This window comes from Neofelis nebulosa, chromosome 6 (assembly GCF_028018385.1).
Source record: "Neofelis nebulosa isolate mNeoNeb1 chromosome 6, mNeoNeb1.pri, whole genome shotgun sequence".
Taxonomy (NCBI): Eukaryota; Metazoa; Chordata; class Mammalia; order Carnivora; family Felidae; genus Neofelis; species Neofelis nebulosa.
In genome coordinates, this window is record NC_080787.1 from 6,701,110 (window position 1) to 6,728,528 (window position 27,419).

At 51.5% G+C, this 27,419-nt stretch overlaps 2 long non-coding RNA genes and 7 other non-coding genes across 11 annotated transcripts; 3 read left to right on the plus strand and 6 right to left on the minus strand.

Annotated features, from left to right (window-relative positions):
* Nucleotides 1-1,771: 1,771 nt before the first annotated feature.
* Nucleotides 1,772-1,843, minus strand: TRNAQ-CUG (transfer RNA glutamine (anticodon CUG)). The gene has a single exon. It is a non-coding gene; the product is annotated as a tRNA-Gln (tRNA).
* A 3,579-nt stretch (nt 1,844-5,422) lies between these two features.
* Nucleotides 5,423-8,514, minus strand: LOC131513651 (uncharacterized). Of its 2 annotated transcripts, none has more exons than XR_009262688.1 (2): nt 8,133-8,514; nt 5,423-5,987 (listed from the first exon to the last, which is right to left on the minus strand). It is a non-coding gene; the product is annotated as an uncharacterized LOC131513651 (long non-coding RNA). The 2 variants fall into 2 exon arrangements; XR_009262687.1 differs by having other exon boundaries at nt 5,423-6,468.
* TRNAV-AAC (transfer RNA valine (anticodon AAC)) lies at nt 7,612-7,684 on the minus strand. The gene has a single exon. It is a non-coding gene; the product is annotated as a tRNA-Val (tRNA).
* A 3,758-nt stretch (nt 8,515-12,272) lies between the features above and the next one.
* Nucleotides 12,273-12,345, plus strand: TRNAV-AAC (transfer RNA valine (anticodon AAC)). The gene has a single exon. It is a non-coding gene; the product is annotated as a tRNA-Val (tRNA).
* Nucleotides 12,346-16,438: 4,093 nt separating this feature from the next.
* TRNAI-AAU (transfer RNA isoleucine (anticodon AAU)) lies at nt 16,439-16,512 on the minus strand. The gene has a single exon. It is a non-coding gene; the product is annotated as a tRNA-Ile (tRNA).
* Nucleotides 16,513-17,428: 916 nt separating this feature from the next.
* LOC131513649 (uncharacterized) lies at nt 17,429-24,387 on the plus strand. 2 transcript variants are annotated; one of them, XR_009262685.1, is made up of 2 exons: nt 17,429-17,972; nt 23,924-24,387. It is a non-coding gene; the product is annotated as an uncharacterized LOC131513649 (long non-coding RNA). The 2 variants fall into 2 exon arrangements; XR_009262684.1 differs by having other exon boundaries at nt 17,429-17,810.
* Nucleotides 18,262-18,334, plus strand: TRNAV-AAC (transfer RNA valine (anticodon AAC)). Its single transcript has one exon. It is a non-coding gene; the product is annotated as a tRNA-Val (tRNA).
* On the minus strand, nt 19,057-19,129 carry TRNAV-AAC (transfer RNA valine (anticodon AAC)). Its single transcript has one exon. It is a non-coding gene; the product is annotated as a tRNA-Val (tRNA).
* Nucleotides 23,699-23,772, minus strand: TRNAT-AGU (transfer RNA threonine (anticodon AGU)). Its single transcript has one exon. It is a non-coding gene; the product is annotated as a tRNA-Thr (tRNA).
* Nucleotides 24,388-27,419: the final 3,032 nt, after the last annotated feature.

The window sequence follows — 27,419 nt, forward strand, 5'->3', positions numbered from 1 at the left end:
GCTTTTTTCTGACCACATCCGGCTTCTCGCCCTGCTCTCCTCTTCCATCAGAGCCTCCTTCCAAACCGAAAGGGCCCCAGCAGTTCCCAGAGCAGCCGCACTTTTCCAACCTGCACAACGATCTGTCCCCTGGGGGAAAAAGCCAACTTCAAAGTAGGTTAGTCAGTGTTTTATACGTCATCTTCCCGAGGACTATAGCCAGGGAGACTGGTTCAGACCGCTCTGAGAGCTGCTGCGAAGCTGGTCAGCTCACAGGGGGTCGTAGGCAGGAAGGGGAGGGAAACTTGATTGATTGCCGCCGAGCTCCAATCCCTTGCACTCGCAAGATATAGTCTGTTCGGTTGTAACAGTTAAGATGTGCGGATTTCCACATCACTACTTAAAAAGCCCATAGTTAATCTTAATACATACGTTTCTGTCCTATCTGGTTGTTCAAAAATATTGCTTGCGTGCCTGCACTTGACTGGTTTTCTCTTTTTTCTGCGTTGGAGATCTCCTTGAAGTCACTGGGGACGGTCACAGAAGATTGACTTTGGTCACCTGCTCTTGGTGCACAAGGGGCTCCCAGATCTGAGGGCCGGACCGGCAACAGCAGAGAGGGCTGGGGGCGGCTCCAGGCTAAGTCCTCAGGGAACCCGCATCCAGAACAGTCGAGGCCCTTGGAGTAAACACGCTATCCTGGGGAAGAAGTCTCTGAATCAGCTCATTTCCCCTTCCCCGAACGTGTAAAGCTTGCTCGTGCAAACTCGAAGCCTCACGTCTACCGAGTATTGACTATCGCGGATTGGATCGGATCTACCGACCCAGACCTCTGAATTAGGGCTGCGGTTCTCACGGTCTTGTCTGAGGACAGTTTGCTCGACCACCTGTGCCCATAGCTTGGGGGTACATCCTTTTGTCAATTTCCATCCTGACTTTCTGGGTCCATGACTATCACCAGGTTTTCTCTTGCTCCTCTCACAGGCCATCTTTCCTCATGTCTCCATTTGCAGATCTTCTCTAGAAACTTCCAGTTCCAGCAAGGTTTGGGAGGTTTCCTTGCGCATTTCCTGGAGAGATTTCTCCTTCCCCTGCCCTCCTCCCCACAACCAGCTGTGCACCCCAGGCATTAAGCTAGCCTTTGGCAAGTGCAGGGGCCAAGGGCAGGCCACTCCAAAATGTGTCACTTGGGCTTGCAGATTATTTTGAGCTGACGACAATCAAGGCCCAGAAAACTCAGGAAGAAACTGACCCCCCCCCCCCCCCCGCCACTGCCTAAAAGATCCTGCAGCAGGAAGAAAGCTATCAGCATAGAATTACATCATACTTTGAACCAGGGGCAGTAGACAGAGAGGAGGACCCCGGGAAGGCCCGTTTGACCAAAGTTCTCTCTTTGTCCCCTTGCTTCTGAGTGACCCTACAAACACTGTCCACCAAACATTCTTTTTTATCACCCTTCCCTTCCAGGGACCCCTCTCTCCTTAGTTCTGAATAACATATACAGACAGCTTGTTTTGCTGTCTTTGGAATCTCATGTCTGTTTGGGTTCCCTGAAGTTTGAAATTAAATTTGAGTTTCTCCTTTTAATATGTCTCATGTGACTTTAATCCTTAATTCAGCTAAACAACCTTGAAGGGCAGAGGGCATTCTTTTTGTTCCCAATATTGGTGACTGCAGACAGGGGCTCAGTACAGGAAGGAATGCCAGGAGTAAGTTTGGGCACAGGGGTTCCTTTGCAAAAGGGTTTGGCTTGGGGAAAGGAGGAGCCAGAAGTTGGAAAAAAGGCCACACAAGGTCCCACCGAGATTTGAACTCGGATCGCTGGATTCAGAGTCCAGAGTGCTGACCATTACACCATGGGACCCACCTCCTAGATCACTTCCCTAAAGACTTGGATGACCTACTTCTCCTTCCTTAAATCCAGTTGATGGGAAGGAGGGAACACCTTGCTTTTCCTCCTCCGGGATGGAGTCTTGGACAGTCACCTGTCGCACACCTCCTACCCCAGGGTCTTACTGGAAAAGATCAGCTTCCAAACGTCACGAACCCTCTCCCCCTTTTACCTGCGTATTCCCCCCAAGCGGTTCCGGAACGGGGTGCTCCGGGCCCCTAAATAGGAGCACAGGTGAGGTCGTGACCCCGGGCCGAGCCGTCACCGAGGTTCAGGTTTTGCGACAGGTGTTTGTATTGTTACCTCACGTGAGGCTCACACGCGCCCTGGGAGGTGGGGACACCTGCGGCCGAGGCCTGCGGTCCTTCACTCCGCTTGCTTATCAAGGCTGATTTCCTTCTGCGGGCCCTGCACCTGCGCGGGGGACCGGGGACGGGACGGGAGGAGGGTCCCTGCGGCCCTGGGGCACCTGTGGTGGGGAGGGAGGACCGGCGCATCGCACCCCCCGGCCCCCGGCCTCCTGCTGGGAGCTCCACTCGGGACAAGTGAGCAGGAGGGACCCGCAAACGGCCTGGAGGACGACCCCGGGCGGCCCGAGCCCCCGCCGTACGGGTCCACACGCGAGGACGGCGCGTCTCGGCACCTGAGCCGCCCCCGGGGGCCTTTCGCCGGCTCCGAGCGCGGGGATTCCCAGCACACGTTCCGTGAAGGAGTTTGGGGCAGTTTCCCTAGTGGAGTCAGAGTACAGACAGGGCTGCTATTCCTGGGGTTCTCCTGGCCCCACTCCCTTCCCAGAGAGCCCACCGGGCGGATTCCGGGTTAGGCCAGGACCGGCCCGACGCGCTCACCTGCCGCGCCCCGCCCCGCGCCCGGGATCTCTGACACTGACCGTCCGCTGCTGGGTTTTCCTCCACATGGAACCTTCGACCCCCGGTCCCATCCGCGTTTCTTCTGTGGGAGGCTGGGAAGGCCTGAGCCCCGGGCGGTGGGAACTGCGTGCGGCCGCGTCCCGAAGTCTGGAGAGGCTGTGGCCCCGCCGGGCGGTGGGACCGGCCGCCGAGGGATGGCAGCGGCTCCCGCCCAACGCCTGAGCGAGCGGAGACGCAGACACGCCGGGAGGTTCTGTCTCGGGCCCAAAGCAATCATGCTCTCTGCCTTCTAAATCAAGTCTGGCTTTTGCCCTGCGGAACGGAAAAGAGCGCCCCCGCCCCAGCCCCGGTCCCTCTTGGGCACCGCGCGGGGTCGTGGGCCGTGACAAGAAATTCACTCGCGGACAATCACTGATGAGACGCGTGGAAAGTTAATTCTGTAAACTCGACCTCGGACAGTTTGTGACAGGGGCTCCCTTCCCTCTGTGGCACTTGACCCCTGACGGGCCCCTGCCCAGAGTCTGAAGCCGGTGCTGTCCCCGCTCTGTCCCCTGGCCTGCTTGGCGCGGCGGGGGACTCGCCCCTCGTGGTCCTCCGGCTCCACCTCTCCCGGGGTCCTGCCGCCCCCTTGTCTCCACCACGGCCCCCACCCCCACCCCCCTGCCTGCCCAGCCCGGTCCTCTGAAGAGTTCTCAGCGGGATGTAATGGCCTGGGTGGGTCAGGAGGAGGCTCCCCCATTGTGTTCCAGGCGGACAGGGGACAGGCGGGTGAAAACTTCAGTTGACAGAGGTAGGAGGTGAGGTGGAGGAGTGAGGGAGAGCCGCCCCGGGGGACCGTACAGTTGACAGGGACCCAGCTGGACTCCAGGCTTCCAACACGCCCCTTCCGGGCTCTGGAAAATGGATGCGAGTCAGATGTTGTCCGGGTGGGTGTGAATTCCTGGCCCATCAAGGTCCTTGCTGAACTAAGAATCAGATTGACATGTGACACATTAACGGACGAAAATCAAATTTAATAGGAGGAATCCACACAGACCTAGAAATTCCGAAGACAGTCTGCCCAAGTCGCCTCCGGCATCCGGAACTAACAAGGGGGCAGGGGTCTGGGACTTCAGAGGAAAGAAAAGCAATTTGCAGGGTGGTCAGGGGCAGGGCAGATGTTCCTAAGTAGATGTTTGCCCTGTACAGATGGGTCAAGGAAATTGATTTACAAAATCAGATATGTGAAGTGATTCTCGTTTAGGAGAAGGAAGTTCTCCCAGCAGGTCGTAAAAATGGTAAATCAGATTTTCTCTAAATAAATTAGAAAATCAACTACTTGAAACAGTGAACATACGGTTTCTTATCTGGATATTTTAGGACAACCAAGCTAATCAATTTTTATAATAAATATAATAAGGTCTAATTTAATTAGTGGCTAAATATTTACACCGAATAGTCACCTAGGACGCCCTTATTCTCTCGAGACTTCCAAAACCAAATAGTGCGCAAATGACTCCTTCTAATAACAGTGTCTGTACAAGTTCAAGGTCACTTTATAAGGAAGGTCATTTAAAGATCAGTGGCTAATGGGGTGCCAGGGTGCCTTAGTCAGTTAAGTGTCTGACTTGATTTCAGCTCAGGTCATGATCTCACCGTTCCTGGGATTGGGCCCCGAGTTGGGTTTTGTGCTGACGGTGCGGAGCCTGCTTGGGATTCTCTCTGTCTTCCTCTCTTTCTGCCCGGACAAATATTTTCTCTTTTCTCTTGATAGATATGGCATTTTATCCAGGTTGTGTGTGCGTGTGTATATGTGTGTGTTGCTTTATTTTTTATTTAGAAGGTATTTTTGTGATCTTTCCATATCAAAACAGGAAAGTGGTTTTCTTCCTCTTTTAAACCGCCGTAGTCTTCAGTCATATGGGATGTACCACAGTTTAACCGACAATTAAATTTTCCCCACAAACTGCTGTGGCAAACACTGCTCCTATCTATGAACATACACCATATCTCACGTCATGATGTCCTGCACACATATAGAAAATATGTCAAAGAATGTGTGCTCTGATAATTTTGATAGACATTGTCCCATTATGCTTCAGAGGGCTGCCCCAGAATGTGTTTGTTTCCTTTAACTAAATCGAAGACACATAAATAGAATCCTGGCCACATTTCTTACTCCTTTTTTTAAAAAAATAAAAATTTATTTATTTTGAGAGAGAGCGAGTGGGGGTGGGGGGAAGGGGCAGGGCTCAAACTCACAAACCCATGAGATCATGACCTGAGTCGGACACTCAACCCACTGAGCCACCCAGGTGCCCTGATGCTGCTCTGTCTTTCTGAGTCCCCGGCTGCATGCTACACAACTGAGGCAAAACCAGACCATCAGTGAAGAGGTGGAAGAATTCACAGTGGGGGCGTGTTTAATTCAGAAATGTCATCTTATCTCAGGTAGACGAGACTTTGGGGGTGCAGTTAGTGGTTTGACAAAGAGAATGTGGGAGAAGCAGACAGGGAGGGGCTGAGTGAGAGGCAGGAGAAGGGGCCAGCAGTGGCTTCCTTTTTTCACACACCAGAAAGAACCTTGTGGGCAAAACCACCTGAGGAGAGAAAGGCTGAGACACGCCAGTGTGTCTGGGGACGAAGACTGGTGGGGAGAGTGGGAGACGAGACAAAAGAGGAGACAGCAGGTGGGCAGAGCCCATGTAGTTTACGTGTCTATATCAGAGTCCTTTTGTTGATGAAGAGGGTGCTGACAATTACATAATGTACAAGGAGCTGTTAAATGCGATGGAGAGATCGGGGCTGGGTGGGGGACTGTGGCGTGGGGAGTAGGGTGCAGCTCTAAACCGAGGGGTCCGTGCGGGCTTACTGAGACTGCAGGGACACCCAACGGGAAGAGGGGGTGTCAGGTGGAGAGCACGATGCGTCCAGAGCACAAGCAAGAAGGAGAAGAACGGCGATGAGATGGAGAGAAGTGCAGGGTTAGAATGCGCAGGACCTTGGAGGAGATCTGAGGAAGTTGGCTTTGCTTCAAGTACTATGTGAGGCTGTTCAATCATCCTGATTTTAGGAGAGATGTTAGTTGCGACGACTTCTTAGAGGTGTCCCGGATTGAGGAGCGCCTGGCGTCAGACAGGGTGGGTCCGGGGGCTCTGGTCGCCCCTCACGTCCCGTGCACCACCCTGGCCACTCAGAGCCACTGTCTCCACAAAATGAGTTCATGCCGCCAGTAACTTCTCCAGGATCTGGGTGTCCCGTTTTCCTGGCTAAGTTAATAAGAGGCAAGTCACTTTCCTCTAGAGAGGCGCTGTGTCACGGACCCCGCATCGATCTTCCGGTTGGCAGGCTCAGGGTGTGGCTGTAGTGGCGGCGACTCGATCAGCCTTGATTAGTGGCACCCCATGTTATGGGCCCATTCCTGCCACTAGGCTACTCCGTTTCTGGGACCAATTAGCCCGCCAGGGTTGCTGATTACTAAGGCTGACAGGTAAAACCTGGCAGAATCATTCTGGCTCCTGAGCTGTTCCCTGCTTCTGGGTGTAGGCAAGCTGGTGGAAGTTATCATGTGACAGCGATCTTCTACTCGGTGGCCACTCTGACCTGTCAGCCGAACCGTTAGTCGCTGTACGGGAGTTCATGTCTATGCTGATATCCGGGTGAAATGGATGACCAGGTCCCCCATCCAAAGATCTGCCCGTATGGACGGTTCCCCCCACACTGCTGTCTTTCAGCGATATTCCAGGATGCCTGCCGGAAGTGTGTTAGATCCTTTGGAAAACCTACTTAACACCCCAAACCGAGCCACTTTATTTTTAGGCCTGAAGCCCAAAGGTCCGGTTTGGAGGTCTAAGAGGCAGAACAATAAATAAACAGCCTGAAGATGTCTCCTAATGTTTTAAATTGATTTACATTCTTACTAAGTCCAGCTAGGGCATCAACAAAACAAACTGTCTTGCTGAGCTGAACACCAGCCAAACATGAACTCTGTATATGGGCTTCGAACCCACAGGAGCAAACACCTGACCCGATCAGCCAGTTACAAAGGAAGCCTGTTGGGCACGGCTCATAATCTTGGGGAAAATATGAGACTAACACGACCAAGTCACTATTAAGCCTCCCCGCCACGTCCTCACTTCCAAATGCAGCAAATGACCCCACTTGTGAGGTCCCACGTGGGGCGCCTCCCCCCACAGGAACGGTCCAGGCCTGAGCCCGGTGACCTCCTCCCAGCTGGACGTTGAGTCCCGGGCAAAGGTCCCGCAGGGCCCCGGTGCACACGCGTGCAGGGCAACACCCTAACCCTGTCCCACATGCACTACGAGTGTTCCGGCTCCAAGTGCCACACGCGCTGCTCCCACCCAAGCTGAGTGCACCAGGTGGCCCTGGAGGGAAGGGCCTGGCCAGGGCCTTGTGCCACGCGGACTGTCCCCAAGTCTGGCAGCACCCCCTCCCCGGGGCCAGGCGGGCATCGGATCAGCCTGAGGTCCAAGTCCCTGAGATATTCCTGGGGACCTGGCGGGTGGAGCGCAGGCCTGAGTGGGCGGTGCGCCCCTGAGATGTCCCCGCCGATTCCTGTGATTCCTGTCCGCCCCATCTGTACCCCCGACACCTCCGCTCTTCTGTCTCTCCCTCACTCTCCTCCTCAAAATTCACCCAATATCTGGATATATTGATCTGGCAATAAATACGTTAACTGGAGACCTTAGCTCTGAGAAGTCCTGGAGCAGGGGGTGGGGGCGCTTGGGAAGGGGGGGAGACCTATCCCCCCCAAAGAAAGAGGCCCCCAGCGCTGCAGGCTCCAGGGAGGGCCCCTTGGAGGGGGGTCTTGTGACTCCAGCGCAGCTCCAGGGAAACCTCAAAAGTAACACTCCCCCGGGAGAGAGACCTTCCTGTTTCCGCCCGGTTTCGAACCGGGGACCTTTCGCGTGTTAGGCGAACGTGATAACCACTACACTACGGAAACTACGCCGCACCCCGCTCACCTCCTCCCCAGGGGAGACTAGCCGGTCTCTGGGTCTCCCGGCTTTGTTCACACTGGAGGCCTCTTTCCTTCCGGGAAATAGCAACCTTATTCCGCCTCTCTTTGGACTAAAAGCAAGAACCTTCGAGGCAGTGAATCGCTCCAAGGAAACACCGTCTAGGGGAAGAACGCCTTTCCAGATGCAGGACAGAAAGTTTAGGCCGCCTCGGGGTCTGGCGGGTGTCGGAAAATTCCTCCATGGGGGGAGGGGGGTCCTGCTTACGTTTACCTGACCTCAGAGGGCTCCGTGACCTGCATCTCCTGGGTGCCAGACACGGGTCCTGGCTGGGATACTGACCCGGATCCGGTGGACTGACCGTGGAAGGGGCCCGTTGCGTGCGGGCCCCGCTTGACCCACAGAAGCTGAGGCCCGAGAGGGGGCTGTGCCCACCTGCGTGCCGGGCGGAGTGGGGACGGCCGTGGGGGCCAGACCGTGGGACGTTGCCTGGCGGGGCTCGGTGCCCACGACGCCACTGGCCCGGCGCGGCGGGGAGATGTCACGGGCTCCTGCTACGCACTGGGCGCGCTCGGTTCCCATACCCGCCGCCGTCGCTAATCTAACAGCGGGAGGGCCGCGCTCACAGACTGCGCCCCCCACGCCTCAGGGGACTGCCAGTGACCTTTGGGAGGGGGACCGGAGCCCCATCTCCACGGCTCAGCAGGGCCCGGAGCTGGAAGGGGACGCGCCCCCTCACACCTGTGCGTACGAAACGCCCTCTCATTGTGACGGTCGTGGCGTTTCCCTAGGGACCGCGGATGGTTTTACTGTGGGTCGTGGCTCTCCAGTGTCCCCACTATTTGTTGCGAAGGCTACCCTCCCCCTCGTCGACTTGCCTGGCACCGTTGTTGACAATCAGCTGGCCATGCGTGCCCGGTGTTATTCTAGACTCTCGGTTATGTTCTGTGGGTTTGCACACCTATCCTTTCGCCAGGACCTCAGTCTCGCTTTCTGTGTCGGGACAGACAGTCTCCCATCAAGAAGAGAAATCCTCCAAGTCGGGTCCTCGTTTTGCAAAATGACGTTTCCTTCTGGCGTCTTTTGCGTTTCCAGGCGGATTTGAAAGACTGGCTTTTCCATGTCGGCGGGGCAGGGGGAAGACGCTTCCCCGGGATTCTGAGCGGGATTAGGGTGACTGTGGGGCTGTTGTCATTTCACCCGGATGCTCGTCCCTGAGCGCAGGACGCTTCCCCGTGTGCGCCCATCCGCCCTGATCCCCCTCTTCCCCGCGGTGTGCTGCCCGCTCCGCGTGTGCGCAGAGCACTTTCGCCGCCCGACGAGAGCACAGCCTTCCAGAAGGTCCCTGAGGAGCGAAAAGGCACCTGCCCCCTGCGAGTAGGAGCGGAGTCCTAGGGCGGAGTCCCGAAAAGCGGAGTCCCCGAAAGCCGACCTGGCCGGTTAGCTCAGCTGGTTAGAGGTGGTGCTAATAACGCCAAGGTCGCGGGTTCGAGCCCCGTGCTGGCCACGTCTCTTTTTACCGGGAGTTCAACGCCATCTCCAAAGAGGTGGTTTTTCCCCCAAGTTTGCACTTGAAGTCATTCTAAAGAATCCCTCCTACCAGGGTTCCTGCTGCCTCACTTGGTAGCACATGTGACTCTTCCTCATGGGATCATGAGTTCCTGCCCCAATTTGGTCAGTGTTCTGTAAAAAAGCAAAACAAAACAAAAAAACCCCAACTAGTCTTACCATGATTTAAACAAATCCACAATCCACGGCATTTCTTCATTACGTAATTGTGAAACCAGTTTTGTCCATGGTATATTCATTCTATTATTTTACAATCAATTCCCTTCCTTAAAACTTTGCCCTTTAACCTTCCTGTCTTCAGCCTTTACAACAATTTTCAGCCTGGAAGGAGCCTTTCCAACTCCTTTTATGGAATTGCCAAGATACTCATTTTATTCACACTTACCTGGTGAAAAGCATTTCATTTCCCCCCTTTTCATGGCAAGTTATTTCTAGAATTTGTAAGACAGCACTGTGTGTTATCAACCGTGTGTTGATAGCCACATACAGGGGTATTTGGGGTTTTTGTTTGTTTGTTTCTTTACCCATTTATAGGATCTTTTTAATTATGAGGACTATTCGTCATTTGTCTTTGATGTGAAACAAAAACATTCTAATTTGTCATTTGCCTTTTGACTCCCCTTATGATTGATTTCCCTTGCAAAAGAATGGTCATGTTTGTAGTTAGAATTATCAACATTTTCAGGTTTTTAGTTTCTGGGTTTCCACTTTGCGAAGAGTGTTCAGTTCTAGGCTTAAGCAAGGAAAGTATTTTTACTTACAAAAGAGTCTGAAAGGAAGGAAACGAAATAAAAACAGAGAGGGAGGCAAACCATAAGAGACTCTTAAATACAGAGAACAAACTGAGGGTTTCTGGTGGGAGGTGGGGGGATGGGCTAGAAGGGTGATGGGCATTGAGGAGGGCACTTGTTGGGATGTTGGGTCTTACATGTAAGTGATGAATCACTCAACTCTACTCCTGACACCATTATTACAGTTTATGTCAACTACCTTGGATCTAAATTACAAATAAATAAGCAAACAAAGAAACAACAACAACAAAAAATCTAGAAGGACATTTGCAAGTCTAGTGGGGCTTAGGACATCTGTGGGCTCTCCAACAGTTTTCAGGATGGGTAGCACCCCTGGCCTCACTTACTAAATGCCAGAAGAGCCAGCCAGTCGTGATGACAATCAAAATGTGCCCACATTTCTGCAATGTCCCTTAGTGCTGTCTTACACATTCTAGAAACCACTCACAACGAACAAGAGGGAAATGAAATGCTTTGTAGCAAGTAAGCACGAATAAAATGAGTATCTTGGAAACTTCATAGAAGGAGTTAGGAAGGTTATTCCCAGGCTGAAAATCGTTGTAAAGGCGTTGTAAAGATGGAAAGGTTAAACGGTAAGGTTTTTGGCAAGAGAATTGATTGTAAAACAATAGAATGAATGTACCATGAACAAGACAGTTTCCACAATTACATAAGGAACAAACACCATTGTTTTTTAAAAAGTTACAATAAATCGGGGTGCCTGGGTGGCTCAGTCAGTTAAGCGTCCAACTTCAGCTCACGTCATGATGTCACAGTTCGTGAGGGCAACTCAGGTCATGATGTCACAGTTTGTGAGTCCAAGCCCCGTGTCGGGCTCTGTGCTGACAGCTCAGAGCCTTGGAGCCTGCTTCAGTTTCTGTGTCTCTCTGCGCCTCCCCTGCTGTGCTCTCTCTCTCTCTCTCTCTCTCAAAAATATTTAAAAATTTAAAAAATAAAAATAAAAAATAAAAAGTTATAATAAATCCATTTGGTTTTTTTTTTCCTTAACGAAGCCTCGGCCTAAGGTGGGGCTTGAGCTCATGCATAGTCATAGGTGCTAGGAGCTAACTGAGCCAGCAGGGAACCCTGGCAACAGTGATCCTTTAGAACTCCTTCTAGTGCAAAACTTAGGAGAGCGGAACCAAACCTTTGCAGGTAGCATTGAACTCAGGTGGTCAGGCGACCTTGGTGTTATTAGCACCGCGCTCTAACCAGCTGAACTAATTGGCCAGCTCAGCTCCAAAGGTCTCGCTGCAGGTGACAGTTGCACTAGAATAACACCGGGCACGCATGGCCAGCTGATTGTCAACAACGGTGCCAGGCAAGTCGACGAGGGGGAGGGTAGCCTTCGCAACAAATAGTGGGGACACTGGAGAGCCACGACCCACAGTAAAACCATCCGCGGTCCCTAGGGAAACGCCACGACCGTCACAATGAGAGGGCGTTTCGTACGCACAGGTGTGAGGGGGCGCGTCCCCTTCCAGCTCCGGGCCCTGCTGAGCCGTGGAGATGGGGCTCCGGTCCCCCTCCCAAAGGTCACTGGCAGTCCCCTGAGGCGTGGGGGGCGCAGTCTGTGAGCGCGGCCCTCCCGCTGTTAGATTAGCGACGGCGGCGGGTATGGGAACCGAGCGCGCCCAGTGCGTAGCAGGAGCCCGTGACATCTCCCCGCCGCGCCGGGCCAGTGGCGTCGTGGGCACCGAGCCCCGCCAGGCAACGTCCCACGGTCTGGCCCCCACGGCCGTCCCCACTCCGCCCGGCACGCAGGTGGGCACAGCCCCCTCTCGGGCCTCAGCTTCTGTGGGTCAAGCGGGGCCCGCACGCAACGGGCCCCTTCCACGGTCAGTCCACCGGATCCGGGTCAGTATCCCAGCCAGGACCCGTGTCTGGCACCCAGGAGATGCAGGTCACGGAGCCCTCTGAGGTCAGGTAAACGTAAGCAGGACCCCCCCCCCCCCCAGATGGAGGAATTTTCCGACACCCGCCAGACCCCGAGGCGGCCTAAACTTTCTGTCCTGCATCTGGAAAGGCGTTCTTCCCCTAGACGGTGTTTCCTTGGAGCGATTCACTGCCTCGAAGGTTCTTGCTTTTAGTCCAAAGAGAGGCGGAATAAGGTTGCTATTTCCCGGAAGGAAAGAGGCCTCCAGTGCGAACAAAGCCGGGAGACCCAGAGACCGGCTAGTCTCCATCGGCGAGGAGACGAGCGGGGTGCGGCATAGTTTCCGTAGTGTAGTGGTTATCACGTTCGCCTAACACGCGAAAGGTCCCCGGTTCGAAACCGGGCGGAAACAACCGCCAGCTTGCTTTTTCGCACTTTACCCAGTGCTCCCAGTGCCTGAGACCCTGGGCCCCACACGAACACACACCTTTGCCACCTGTCCCAACGCCGCCAGCGCGGACCCTTGCGTCCCCAAAGGCTTTCTGACAACACGCGCCCTCCTGCCCCCCCCCCCCCCCATTCCCCGTTTCCCTTCAACATCACATCCCTCTCCCACGGGCTGCACCCTAAGAGCTCTCAGGTCCCCGCGGATACGCCGTCCCCAACCCCGTAGTGGGCACCCTCCGCGCGGGGACCCGTGTCTCCTCTGTCTTCACGCAGCCTTTTCACGAAAACCTGCTCTGGTTTTTCCAACAGCATCACCTTCTGTGACGCTAAGTGCTGCCTCCTGTCCGGGAATCGCCTGCCTTCCTCGAGGGCACCAGGAGTTCCCCGCACGACCTTGCGTCCACCTACTGCTTTCACCTGGGCCGCGGGCACAGGGCTGACCCGGGGACAGACAGGGGCCGGTGCGCAGAAGTGACCCGCTGCAGCAAATGTGACCACGGGGAAACCGTCGGGAACCAAGGGCGATGCTTCCCGGACGCCGTCCATTTCCCACATCGTGTCCTCTCCGGACGCTGTCCCTGCACCTGGCGTCCGGGCTCTGTGTGCGGAGCAGGGGGACTGGAGCGGACTCGGGGTGCGGAGACCATGCGCACCTTCCGCCTCCATCCTGCCTCTCGCCCCTCCCACCCCCCAACCCCTCTCCAGTGCACCTGCGCCCCCGGGACCCGGTCCGCCTGCGGTTCCGCTACTGTCCGCGCGCCCTGCACCCGCCGCACCTGCCGAGCCGCCCCCGCTGCCCGCGGCCCCTGCTTCCCGGCGGGGCGGCCACGCGCGGCCACCAGCCCGAGGCGGCTCCGCAGACGGCCCCCTGAGGCACCGCGCCGTCCTGGCCGGGGAAGGGAGGGCGCTGAGGCGGGGTTCCGGGCGTGGGACGGACAGAAGGCCGCGGGACACGCGGACACGGCCTTGGGAAGCGGGACGCGCGCCCGCAGGTGTCCGCCACCGCACCTGCTCCTCGCCGGCCCTGCCGGGGACCTGTCGCCCGCTCCGATGCGGGACTCGCGACGCCGCGTGTGAGCTTTCCCGCGGTGACACAGGAGACCGGGACGCGGCCTCATGGCAGGTTGTTGGTGTGTGTGTTTCGTCACAGACTGTTTTTTTTTATGGAGAAGAAAAACCACGACACACGGATCCCAGTGTCTGTACTGGGCTGAGGGCCGGGCCGGGCGCTTCCACATCCAGGGAATGGATCCCTAACCTCTGAGCTCCCAGAGCCCCGCGTTTGCAGGGACAGCCCTGGGGAGTGGGGCCGGGGGCGGGGGGAGAGGGCGGGTTGACCCTGCAGATCCGGGAGGGGAGCTGAGTGTGGGGGGGCTTTCACCCCAGGCCGCGGGACTGAGGGGTGCACGCTGATCCCAAAGGGAAAATGAGAGAACTTTCCCATGAAAATAATCTGAGAGGGCGCCTGGGGGGCTCGGCTGGTTAAGTGTCTGACTCTTGATTTCACCTCAGGTCACACTCTCGTGGTTTGTGGGATGGAGCCCCCCACGGGACTCTGTGCTGACATCTGGAGGCTGCTTGGGATCGTCTCCCTTTCAGAATAAATAAATACACTTTAAAAAAATAATGGGAGAAATCTTCACCATCTCATCGTAGGCAATTTTTTTTAGAGCATCACATAAAAAGCTACATCGAATTTCTCTCTGTTAGCTCTTCTCTGCAGGTGGGGGCTGAGGGTCAGAGAGGCTCTTACAAAACTAGACTCTGCCAACAACGGGGATGAGAGGACATCACAGCAACAGAAGCCACTAACAGAGTTTCACTGCCTGAAGCCTCCTGGTGACACGAAAAATGATAAGCAGCAAAGGCAGGGCCCCAGCCAAGCACCTGCCTCACAGAGAGTTGTGGGCACAGTTAATCTCATGTTTTGTCCGCAAAGGAAACCAGATGATAAGCCAGATACTGAGGGTGGTTACACCGGTGACAATCACAAACTTTCCCCTGTTTCTGAACCTGAGAAAAATCTCAGACTTGGAATCTGTTGAAGGAACAAGAGACACCCTGGGCCCAGGATGCCACAGAAGCTTCACTGGTGAAAATCTGTTGCTTTCATTGAAAAGACTTAAAGTCAAGCATTTGGTTCATATGTGCACTAATGAGGTGAAATTTCATGTAGTTAGACATATCAGGAATGAACGATTAAAATATTAAAGAAGCAGGACGATGCTACTGGATGAGGACAAGAAACTTGGCAAATAAAGAGAGCTTCTAAAGGAAAGGAGTACTTTCTGCCACAGGGAAAGGGATTTATACCTGCAAACCAGCTAGTAGTTACTGTTCATGCAGGGGTTTGAGTTAGGGAGTGTCTCCGTTTCAGAAAGGAGAACGTTGGGAGATAAAATTCAAACTCATATTTGTAGGGATCCAGGTTCCATGCTCCTTTACTCTCAAAGGAACCAGATCACTGCTACTTAAATGTGGAAATGAGCAAGGATTTCCATATAGGACAGCATTTCCTATCGGTGGGAGAAGCAATGGTGGGGGAGGCGTGTAGCCCATGGGGGGGGGGGATGCCAAGGGGATCCCTGCGCAGGAATCATACAGCTCCTGTTAAATAGGCACATTTACCACGGCGGGTCACAGATTTAAATGTAAATACGGAAATGTGAACTTTCCACAAGAACACATAGGGAAAAGTTGTTACGATGGTAAAGTGCAAACGCGGAAACTAAAACCTCAAATCTGAGCATTGTAACTACAAACATGAGCATTTTTGTGCAAGACAAAATCAATCACAAGGGGAGTCAAAAGGCAAATGACAAATTAGGATGTTTTTGTTTCACATCATAGACAAATGACAATGGTCCTCATAGTTAACGAGAGCCTGCAAATCGGTAAGAAAAAGACGAATACCCCTGTGTGTGGCTATCAACACACAGTGCACAGAAAAGAAAATTCGAATGTCCTATATGTATGCCAAGAGACTTAGACTGACTCACTAGAGAACTGTAAATAATGAAACACTCCTGAGCATCCCTTTCTTTGCACCTATCAGATGGCAGAAGGAAAGCATGGGTGGCAGCACTGTGTAGTGAGGACTCATTCATTCAATAAACAGCCGCGGAACACGGACTTTACACCCGGTGCGGATTCGTGCGCTGGGTACACTTGGACCTAGACTCAGTACCATGACACAGGCAGGTTTCACTCGTGCCCCAAAACCAAGTGAACTGCTCTCAGTGACACGATTTTCTAACATAAGCACGTCTCAGCAGGTGAAACAAAAGTCAATGGACCCTCACTTTATAAGTCTGGAATACATGGAAAGCAGGGAAAATGTTTGCATTTACATGCACAGAGAGTTCGTTTTAGGCTCAGGGAAGGAAAGCATTTTTACTTACAGAAAGTCTAGAAGGACATTTGCAAGTCTAGCGGAGCTTAGGACGATCTGTGGGCTCTCCAGCAGATTTCAGGATGCGTGGCACCCGTGGACTCACTTCCTCAATGCCAGAAGAGCCAGCCAGTCATGATGACAGCAAAGATGTCCACACATGTCCCGATATCGCTTAGTGCTGTCTTACAGATTCTAGAAATCGGCTTCAACGAATATTGGGGAAATGAAATACTTTGGAGGAAGTAAGTGTGGGGGGAAAAATTGAGTATCTTGGAAATTCCATAAAAAGAGTTGGAAAAGCTACTTCCTGGCTGCAAATTGTTGTAAAGGCTGAAGATGGGCAAAGGGCAAGGTTTTGGGCAAAAGAATTAATTGTAAAATGACGGAACGAATATACCATGGACAAAATAAATTCCGCTAGTAATAACGAACACCGTTGTTTTTTTTAAGTTATAATAAATCCAACTGATTTCTTCTTCTTTAATGAATCCCCTGCCCAAGGTAGTGGGTGAGCTCATGACCCTGACCCTGTGATCCTTTTACGCTCTACGAACCGACCAGCGGGGAAATGTGGTTGACAGTGATCCTTCACACCTCCAAGTGTAAGACTTGGGGGAGCAGAGGTAACCGTGAACTCAGGGGGTTAGGAGGTAAAAGGAACCACTGGCCCGTACGGGGCTCGAACCCGCGACCTTGGCGTTATTAGCACCACGCTCTAACCAACTGAGCTAACCGGCCACGCCCGCACCCCGGCCCTGTCCCTCAATCTTTCCGCCTCTGCTCCTGCGGTAGCTCTTCCCGGAAAACCACGTTTCCACAGTTTTCTCATTCCACTCAATTTTCCACAACAGAAACACTGAAAGAAAAAGTCCCCTTCCGGCACACGTGATCCGCACCCACTAGCAAATCTCGTCTTCCCCAAATCCTAACGTCCCACCCGAAAAGACGCACAGAAACCGGGCTGGGAAGGGGCGGGGCGGGGCGTCCCGGTTCCCTCTTTTCGGGAAAACACCTGCGGCAAACGCAAGGCTTCCCCAAGCTCTGCGATCAGAGCACAGCAGGTCTCCGCAGGGCCCCGAGGACTCCGCTCCTACTCGCAGGGGGCAGGTGCCTTTTCGCTCCTCAGGGACCTTCTGGAAGGCTGTGCTCTCGTCGGGCGGCGAAAGTGCTCTGCGCACACGCGGAGCGGGCAGCACACCGCGGGGAAGAGGGGGATCAGGGCGGATGGGCGCACACGGGGAAGCGTCCTGCGCTCAGGGACGAGCATCCGGGTGAAATGACAACAGCCCCACAGTCACCCTAATCCCGCTCAGAATCCCGGGGAAGCGTCTTCCCCCTGCCCCGCCGACATGGAAAAGCCAGTCTTTCAAATCCGCCTGGAAACGCAAAAGACGCCAGAAGGAAACGTCATTTTGCAAAACGAGGACCCGACTTGGAGGATTTCTCTTCTTGATGGGAGACTGTCTGTCCCGACACAGAAAGCGAGACTGAGGTCCTGGCGAAAGGATAGGTGTGCAAACCCACAGAACATAACCGAGAGTCTAGAATAACACCGGGCACGCATGGCCAGCTGATTGTCAACAACGGTGCCAGGCAAGTCGACGAGGGGGAGGGTAGCCTTCGCAACAAATAGTGGGGACACTGGAGAGCCACGACCCACAGTAAAACCATCCGCGGTCCCTAGGGAAACGCCACGACCGTCACAATGAGAGGGCGTTTCGTACGCACAGGTGTGAGGGGGCGCGTCCCCTTCCAGCTCCGGGCCCTGCTGAGCCGTGGAGATGGGGCTCCGGTCCCCCTCCCAAAGGTCACTGGCAGTCCCCTGAGGCGTGGGGGGCGCAGTCTGTGAGCGCGGCCCTCCCGCTGTTAGATTAGCGACGGCGGCGGGTATGGGAACCGAGCGCGCCCAGTGCGTAGCAGGAGCCCGTGACATCTCCCCGCCGCGCCGGGCCAGTGGCGTCGTGGGCACCGAGCCCCGCCAGGCAACGTCCCACGGTCTGGCCCCCACGGCCGTCCCCACTCCGCCCGGCACGCAGGTGGGCACAGCCCCCTCTCGGGCCTCAGCTTCTGTGGGTCAAGCGGGGCCCGCACGCAACGGGCCCCTTCCACGGTCAGTCCACCGGATCCGGGTCAGTATCCCAGCCAGGACCCGTGTCTGGCACCCAGGAGATGCAGGTCACGGAGCCCTCTGAGGTCAGGTAAACGTAAGCAGGACCCCCCCCCCCCCCAGATGGAGGAATTTTCCGACACCCGCCAGACCCCGAGGCGGCCTAAACTTTCTGTCCTGCATCTGGAAAGGCGTTCTTCCCCTAGACGGTGTTTCCTTGGAGCGATTCACTGCCTCGAAGGTTCTTGCTTTTAGTCCAAAGAGAGGCGGAATAAGGTTGCTATTTCCCGGAAGGAAAGAGGCCTCCAGTGCGAACAAAGCCGGGAGACCCAGAGACCGGCTAGTCTCCATCGGCGAGGAGGCGAGCGGGGTGCGGCGTAGTTTCCGTAGTGTAGTGGTTATCACGTTCGCCTAACACGCGAAAGGTCCCCGGTTCGAAACCGGGCGGAAACAGCCGTCGACTCGCTTTTTCTCGCTTTACGCAATGCTTCCCAGCGCCACCCAGCACCCAGATCCGCTCCGGTGCCCCCGCTCCGCACACAGAGCCCGGACGCCAGGCGCAGGGACAGCGTCCGGCGAGGATACGATGTGGGAAATGGACGGCGTCCGGGAAGCATCGCCCTTGGTTCCCGACGGTTTCCCCGTGGTCACATTTGCTGCAGCGGGTCACTTCTGCGCACCGGCCCCTGTCTGTCCCCGGGTCAGCCCTGTGCCCGCGGCCCAGGTGAAAGCAGTAGGTGGACGCAAGGTCGTGCGGGGAACTCCTGGTGCCCTCGAGGAAGGCAGGCGATTCCCGGACAGGAGGCAGCACTTAGCGTCACAGGAAGGTGATGCTGTTGGAAAAACCAGAGCAGGTTTTCGTGAAAAGGCTGCGTGAAGACAGAGGAGACACGGGCCCCCGCGCGGAGGGTGCCCACTACGGGGTTGGGGACGGCGTATCCGCGGGGACCTGAGAGCTCTTAGGGTGCAGCCCGTGGGAGAGGGATGTGATGTTGAAGGGAAACGGGGAATGGGGGGGGGGGGGCAGGAGGGCGCGTGTTGTCAGAAAGCCTTTGGGGACGCAAGGGTCCGCGCTGGCGGCGTTGGGACAGGTGGCAAAGGTGTGTGTTCGTGTGGGGCCCAGGGTCTCAGGCACTGGGAGCACTGGGTAAAGTGCGAAAAAGCAAGCTGGCGGTTGTTTCCGCCCGGCTTCGAACCGGGGACCTTTCGCGTGTTAGGCGAACGTGATAACCACTACACTACGGAAACCGGCCTGCTGAAGCTCTTTCTAAAATCCTTCTAGAATGTCCTATGGAACGTATACCCATTTTCTGGGTGCCCCCAAACCCGGTAACTTTGAATGATTTTTCTTTGTACGTATCCTCACTCACGATGACTCTCTTTCTCTTACACTTTTTATTGTTAAAATAACAATACAGAAAACTCAGTAACTCGTAACCACACATAACTGAAATCCAGAGTCCAAATTCCTTCCCAGGCTGCAGGCAGGGGTTCCCGGGTGGGTGGGGGGGGTGCTTGGGGTCCGCTTCTCTTCTGACCTGGAAAAGCTGGGGACCCCCAGACCTGCCGTCCATGCTGGAAACTCCGCCTAGCGCGGGTGGGGGACCGTCCCAGTTTACTGCCGGGCGGGGTGACAAAGGGAGCCCTTTGGGCGTCCCTGTGACTGGACTTCGTGTCCCCGCTTCCGCTCTGGGTGCCAGTGCTCAGGGACCGTGTCAGTCTGCCGAGCGAGTTTGTTTTCCTCCTCGTGTACCCTGACGTCCGTCACTCTTTCCCCCTTCCCAGCATTTGTCTGGGACTAGAAGGTGCTCACTGCAAAATGATCTGTCTTCAAACCCATCCTGAGAAATTCGCGGCAGGACCGCGCTGTGACTGCATCGGTCAGAAACGGCAAAGCTGGAAAACCCCTCCCGTAACCCAAACTCGGACGGGTCTCAATGCTGCCGGAAACAGAAGCGAGGCAGTATTTCCTAGAGGGCAGGATCTTCAGTCTTACTTTTTCTTCTGACATCGAGTGGACAGCATAACTTCTGGTTCATTTTTTTGAAAAATAAGTTGATTAGATATTTATTTTAAAGGAATTAATGAGCAGCCCACAATGTGCCCAATCCTGACCTAGGCTCTGGAGGTACCAGGTGTCCTGAAAAATCGGACAAGCCTGGGGAAGCAAAGGGCATGTGCGCTGATTATTATAATATGATTGCACAAAATAAGTTATTTTATTTTTTAGTGTTTATTTTTGAGACAGGAAAAGAGAGACAGAGACAGAGAAAGAAGGGGGGAGAGGGGCAGAGAGAGAGGGAGACACAGAATCGGAAGCAGGCTCCAGGCCCCGAGCTGTCAGCACAGAGCTGGATGCAGGCCTCAAGGTCACCAACTCCAAGATCATGGCCTGAGGGAAAATTGGAAGCTAAACGGACTGAGCCCCCTGCCCCCCCCCCCCAATTTATTTTGAAGATTGCCAAATAAAACTACAGAGATAAATGCTCATGCTTTTTCACAGATGCATACAAATGAGACAATTTTGCAACTCCTAATGATTAGGAAAGACTGTCAGAAGAAGTGATCACCCATCTGAGACTTGATAGATGAAAAGAGATACATTGGTGGAGCAGAGGTGTAATGAGGCCTGGGGGTGGGGAGGGGGGATCGGCATTAGGGGCAGCAGGGTGGGTCCCCGGCCAGGGCACATGCCATGGGACCTAGGAGTAATGAGCACTCATTAACTTGAGTTGGTAGAGAAATAGGATTTCAGTTAAAGACATGACATAGTGATGAATTTCCAGGTCTTATTTGGGATCGAATTGTAGAGAACAAACATTCTCCTTTATTATATTTAAATACTCACCTCTCCCAGCAGAGTTTCATAGCACCGTTTATGATTTTTATTTCTAACAGAAGTCAGTATTCCACTACAAGAGATCTACAAAATAAGTCTTCTGAGACATAACATTCCTTCCAAATGGCTCACAAAAGGAGACATCAGCCTGTTAGACCTTTATGGGGAGAAGCAAGAAACGAAGGAAATGAAACTGATTGTTTGAGAAATGTTGTGCACATTACCAAGAGTGGGAAGCATGGCACTTATGGAGTATGATAAAAGCTTTAAAAGTGTTTTTTAGAACGTAGAAGAAATAGGGCAGATAAACAAGAAAATCTCAAGTCTTGGGGCTTAAAGTTTTTTTCCAGCTGTATTATTTTTTTAGAGTTATCTAACTAGTAAGTGCACCAAGAGTTTTCGGATTTAAAAGCACTTTTTTATTTTATTTTTTAAATTTACATCCAAATTAGTCAGCATATAGTGCAACACTGATTTCAGGAGTAGATTCCTTAAAAAGCATTTTTAAAAAGCAGTTGCCTCCAGCGTTTTTTTAAAAAAAGGAAGCTTGTGTGCTTTGCCATTCTTTTTTATCCTCTCCTCTTTCAGATACAATCATATTACTCCTCCTTCCAAAATTTCTGGTATATTCCACAGTCCCTTAACACATTAAAAGGAGAAAACGGTTATAACGTTAACTGATTTACGCTAATTTATATTAGAGTTTTCCCCTCGTTCCTTTCTTTCATTTCTTTTGAACTGGATTGGATGAAAGGCAAATGAGTAGACAACTCCAGGTTTACTAATGGGTGTGGAAAATAGTTATAAACATATAAAAAAATAGAACTCAAAACCACAACTGAGGTGCTGGGAAAACTGGACAGCCTTGTGCAAAAGAATGCAGGTAGATCATTATTTATACCACACAAAAATTAACCCAACGTGTGTTAAAGACTTGAATGTAGGACCTCAAGCCACAAAATTCTGGAAGAAAACACAGGCAATAGATTCCTTGACATCAGTCTTAGCTGTCTATGTGTTTGTGCATCCAACTCCACATGCAAGGGAAACAAGCAAAAATAAACAAATGGGACTACATCAAACCAAAAAGCTTTTGCACTGCGAAGGAAACCATCCGTTAAAATGAAGACAACTTCCTGAATGGAAGAAGATATTTGTAAATCATCTACTTGATAAAGCGTTAATACCCCAAACATATAAAGAACTCACACAACTCAACAATAAGAAAACAACCTGATTGAAAAATGGGCAGATGATCTGAATAGATATTTTTCTAAAGAAGTTATACGGATGGCCAACAGGTACGTGCAAAGATGTTCAACATGACTACTGGAAATGCAAATTAAAAGCAAATGAGATATCACCTCACACCTGTTAGAAGAATGGTCATCAAAAAGGCAAGAAATATCAAGTGTCGGAGAGAACGTGGAGAAAAGGGGTCCCTCATACACTGTTGGTGAGAAAGGAAATTGGTGCAGCCACTCTGGACATCAGTATGAAGATTCCTAAAGAGATCAGAATAGATCTTCCGTATGATCCGGCTATTCTACTTCTGGGTACTTACCCAAAGACTATGAAGACACTAATTGGAAAAAATGTATACGCTCTTACATCCATTGCAGCATGATTTTTTTCCTAATTTTTAAAAAATGTTTTCATTTATTTTTGAGACAGAGACAGATCATGAACAGGGGAGGGGCAGAGAGAGAGAGGGAGACACAGAATTTGGAGCCTGTGGGGCTCGAACTCTCGGACTCACGGACTGTGAGATGCTTAACCGACTGAGCCACCCAGGCGCCCCTGTTGCAGCATGATTTACAACAAGCAAGACACAGAAACAACCTGAGCGTTCGTCAATAGATGAATGGATGGGGAAAATGTGGTATATATACAGTGGAACAGTATTCAACCATAAAGGAGAATGAAATCTTGCCATTTTTGACAACATGGATGGACCTTGAGGATATTACACTTACGGGAAAGAAGTCGGAGAAAGACGAATACTGTATGATCTCGCTCATATGTGAGAATCTGAGAAACAACACAAATGAACAAACAAAACAATATAAAAACAAACTCATAGATGCAGAGAGCAGGCTCGTGGTTACCAGGGGGGAAAGGGGATTCGAGAGCAGGCAGAATGGAAGAAGAGGGTCAATTGTATGGTAATGAAAGGTAACTAGAATTTTGGCCGCGATCACTTTGTAGTACATACAGATGTCTAATTATAATGTGCACTTGAAAGTTATCCGGTATTATATATCAATTTTACCTTGGGGGGGGGCAAAAGCCACAACCATTGAAGCTAGATCACTAAGTCACTAGCCTTTCTAAACCAAATAGGGTCCTTGTAACAGTGGCATAGACATCAGTCACCAGAGACTTGTATAAATGCTGGATTTCAAGCCCCATCCAAGATGCAGTGAATTAAATCTTTCATTTTAATGGAACACAAGGTAATTCATGTCCTCACCAAGGTTTGAGAACCATGGCTCTGGTCCAACACACGATTCACTATTCGGTGGGCCAAAGAGCTATCTGATGCAAAATTGGGGATGGGGGAGGGGGAAATGGCCATTCAAGGAGCCAGTCAAGAAAAACAGCTGTTTACAACGTCCTAGTTGGGAAAGATTCTAGGGGGCGAAAATAACGAAGACAGTCACAGAGATCATATATAACCTAAGTGGTGAGTGCCTGAGGTTTGGTCTAAAATGGCAAAAGAAGACCAAGGGGCAAACCCCACTTTTCCTAGGCAATCCCAGTGCCCAGATCATAGTCATAGAACAAGATCTGAGTTTCTCAGCTCTCAGCACAGATAATTTCGGCATTTCTATCACTGTCCTACTGGGAGAAGTGTGTTTTTGTTTTTAAAGGAGAGTCTTCCCCTAATGCTGTCCCTTCCACCTCTGGTGCTTCAGGGATGTGAATTCAAATTCTCTCCACTTCTCAGCTACTAAATCACAAAAGCTCATGTGGAAAGGCCCCGCTGGGAGTCGAACCCAGGATCTCCTGTTTACTAGACAGGCGCTTTGACCAGCTAAGCCACGGAGCCCACGGTGGAAGGAGTCTCCTTTGTATGTAATTTGAGGGTGATGTCACTGTTTGGTCTGACCAATGTGGTTCTCAAGAATGTTTACCCAACAAAAGCGCATCCAAACTAATTCTCAGGATCTTTATCACGTTTTCTTACTTTCTCCTGAAAGGTGCACAGCAGTGTAGATACGCTGCACCAGGAATAAAAACTTCCTCAAGCCACTGGACCGTTGCAGTAGGCAGCCAGACGGTCGCACTTCCCGGAGTCTTTACAACTGCTTGGTATGGAAGGTGGATTCAGCTCGGACTCTGCCACACGGGGGACAATGGTGCCTCTCAGCCGCGCCGACCCAAGCAACGAGGATCGCCGCGAGGCTTTCCTGAAGTGAATCACTTGGCAAAATGCTGGCGCTCAGGCGCTGGCGGTTTTCTTCCCTTTGTCGCTCAGCGGTGGCCGTTTATCCCACGTGAAACTATGTTCCGTATTTGCGGAGAGTGGCAGTCTGCTGTGGCACATGGGAGGCATTAAAAATACACCACGCTTCTTAAATTCCACACCTGGCATGCTAACTGGAATTTAAGTAGAAACTTGGAAAAAAATAAAAAAGAAATTATATATGAATATCAAAACACATTAGAACTTTACTGGCGTATTATTTTCTTACACTTTCCCTCCAAGCAATATTGGATAGACGTTTTCTTCCTCTCACCCTCCTTTTTCCTCTTTAAATAAGTTGACAGCGATCCCCTTCTTTCCGAAAAACGGATACTAAACATTACCCGGGAAAAGGCATATGTTCTCATTCCAAGAAACTGGAGTTGGACAAATCCTTGAGATTGTTTCTATCCTTGGGACAACGCTGGGGGAGTGCGCTGTGACACGCGCCAGTTAAACACACGGATCTATAATACAATCCCACAAACTTCTAGAAATAATTCCTCAGCCCTTGGTTGGGAGCAGAGTCGCTGGGCCCTGGCTGCTCGGCCCGCCCGTGACATCCAGGCAGGGGTGGGGGTGGGGAGGGCAGGTGGCGGTGGTGCAGAAAGCCCTTAGCTGGAAGAGGACAGGAGGTAAGGAAAAGCCCCAAAGGATCAGTGAAGGCGACCTCCAGGCCTGGTCCTGCAAAGAGGAAGTTCAGGTGACAATTTTGCAGCACTTCCTGGGGGCGGGAAGTGCAAATAAAATGGAAAAGAGTGACACGAGGGAACTGGGAAACTGAGGGTTGAGGCTTAAAACCAGCAGAGTCCAGAGTCTGGTGTTGCCGGAGAGGGAGAAGACAAATCTGATATGCCAGACCTACAGGGAGTCCCAGCCCTGCTCCCTGGTAGCTCCCGCCTGTACAATCCATAGGGAGGGTGTAATCAACCATTTGTAAATGTAAATAACAGCCCATACTTGACGTAGAATAGTCAGGAAATTCCACCTCCTCTCTCTCTCTTCGTATTGAGATAAACGTAACCGCTTTCTCGACACAGGTGGAATTAGGTGCTGGGTGTCTTCCTGTACGACCAGAAAGTGGGGGATGATTGGATTAGGGAGGCTTTGTCTTGTGTGCGAACCTTACTTCCACTGTGTAGTGTGGTCAACATCAGGAGAGACGAGGGAACAGCGGAGCCAATTTCTCTCCGAGTCATTCTCTGCTCGCCTAAATCGTGGAGGAAGAAAGACACTTGCTAAAAGGACAAGAGCAAGCCAGCCCGTGGTTGAATCTCGAAAGTCTGGGTTGATTTTTAGACGAGATACTCACTGCGTCCCTCAACCTTCGCCAGGAAACACCTTCAAAACGCCTTTCTCATTAGCAAGCATCTGTGGTCCAGGAAGATGTGATTGGTTTAGAGACACAGACAGACATGAGGTACTCAAATGTGTGATTGGGGACTCAGACCAATTCATCTTGTGCTCAGTTTCCAAGACGTACATTTCTTTATTTTTTTCATAATAAAGAGCAAGTGATGTTATTCTTTAGAACATTTTTATGTATGACAGGATGGATATCATTCCCCTAAGGTCTTTTGCTTTTGCATATATCTTCGTGTCTATCTCCTTTCGAACTTGTGAAATACCATGTTGCAGTTGGTTGATCTCTGCACTTTCACCTAAATTTGATTTGTCATATCCCTGAGGATGTGAATGAATCCTAAGACTTATAGTTTTTAACTCCTAATGGTGACTGCCAAGTTGATTCATTTACTTTTTGGTATCCTATCAATTTAAACAGATAAAATACTGCGAAGATATCGTATGTTATTCTATCATTTGAGAAAGTAACCAAGCAATAAATCCAGCATGCAAGAAACTGTAGCAGAGGTTAGAAATAGCACACCCTCAGAGGACAATTACATGTGTGGGAGAAAACATGTTTTTTAATATGGTAGACTAAATAACAATCCACTATCACGATATTCTATCCTACATGTTTCTCTCTTTTTTTTTTATCCTCTGTGTTTCTCTCTCTCTCAAACTATACTGCAAACAGAGGGACCAAGCCAATTGCATTAGTAAACCTCCCTCACTGCATTTTTGCATATAATAGACACCAAAGGCACTAATATATTTACAACTCGTGTAAGGGTTAAATTGTAGAGTGGGGCTAAGCTAGAGCTTGAGAGATAACAGCTTTGTGCTGACACCGTAGCTTGAGAAATAGCTTTGTTTTGACACTGAAGGTTAAGAGATAACAGCCTTGCTTTACTCTTGTAAATTACACTTCATACTCTTGTAAATTAGGCTTCACCAATTAAGGGAACAAAAGTTCAAAGAAAAGTGGGCCAGAGGCTGGGTCAAGGACATCAACTGGTTGCGACTTAATCGCAGAAAGTCTAAAATTATCACCCCATCCGGGAACTGTTTCCACCTCATCTGGGAACTATTTCTTTGTTCTGTTCCCAGGTGATGATAAGACGATGTGGTCGGCTATAAACACTCTGTACCCCGGCTGTTCGAGGCCGCACTCTGATCAAAAGTGTCGGTCCCGATCGGTCGGCCTTGCCTCTCGTAGCAACAAACTTTGCTGTGACTGTCATTGGTGCCCTTAGCATTCTGTTTCAGGAGTCGTGTGCATGCAACACTGGTAAATAACATTGAAAATGTTTAGATGCACATAAAAAATAAGTAAGAACCCTCAACAGAAACTCTCAACATTCCAGGCTACACAGAAACTAGTTATATTTAATGTTTTTTTTTTCAGAAATTTCTTGAGCTATAGGTCTCACTTGAACAGAACTGCTTTAACTGATTTATATTAAATACTGAAATTTTATAATAAACGATAAGAGCAGTAAAGAAACTGTTTCTTTTTTTTTTTTTTAATTTTTTTTTCAATGTTTTTTATTTATTTTTGGGACAGAGAGACACAGAGCATGAACGGGGGAGGGGCAGAGAGAGAGGGAGACACAGAATTGGAAACAGGCTCCAGGCTCCGAGCTGTCAGCACAGAGCCCGACGCGGGGCTCGAACTCACAGACGCGAGATCGTGACCTGGCTGAAGTCGGCCGCTTAACCGACTGCGCCACCCAGGCGCCCCAAGAAACTGTTTCTAACATGAACACGCAAAGGAACCCCTGGGACATAAAGGGAAAATGCCATCATTTAAGAAGGCCTGATATTATTGTATACAAAAAGCAAACAATTTGAAAAGGGACATCAAGCGCTTTGTAAGTTATCTT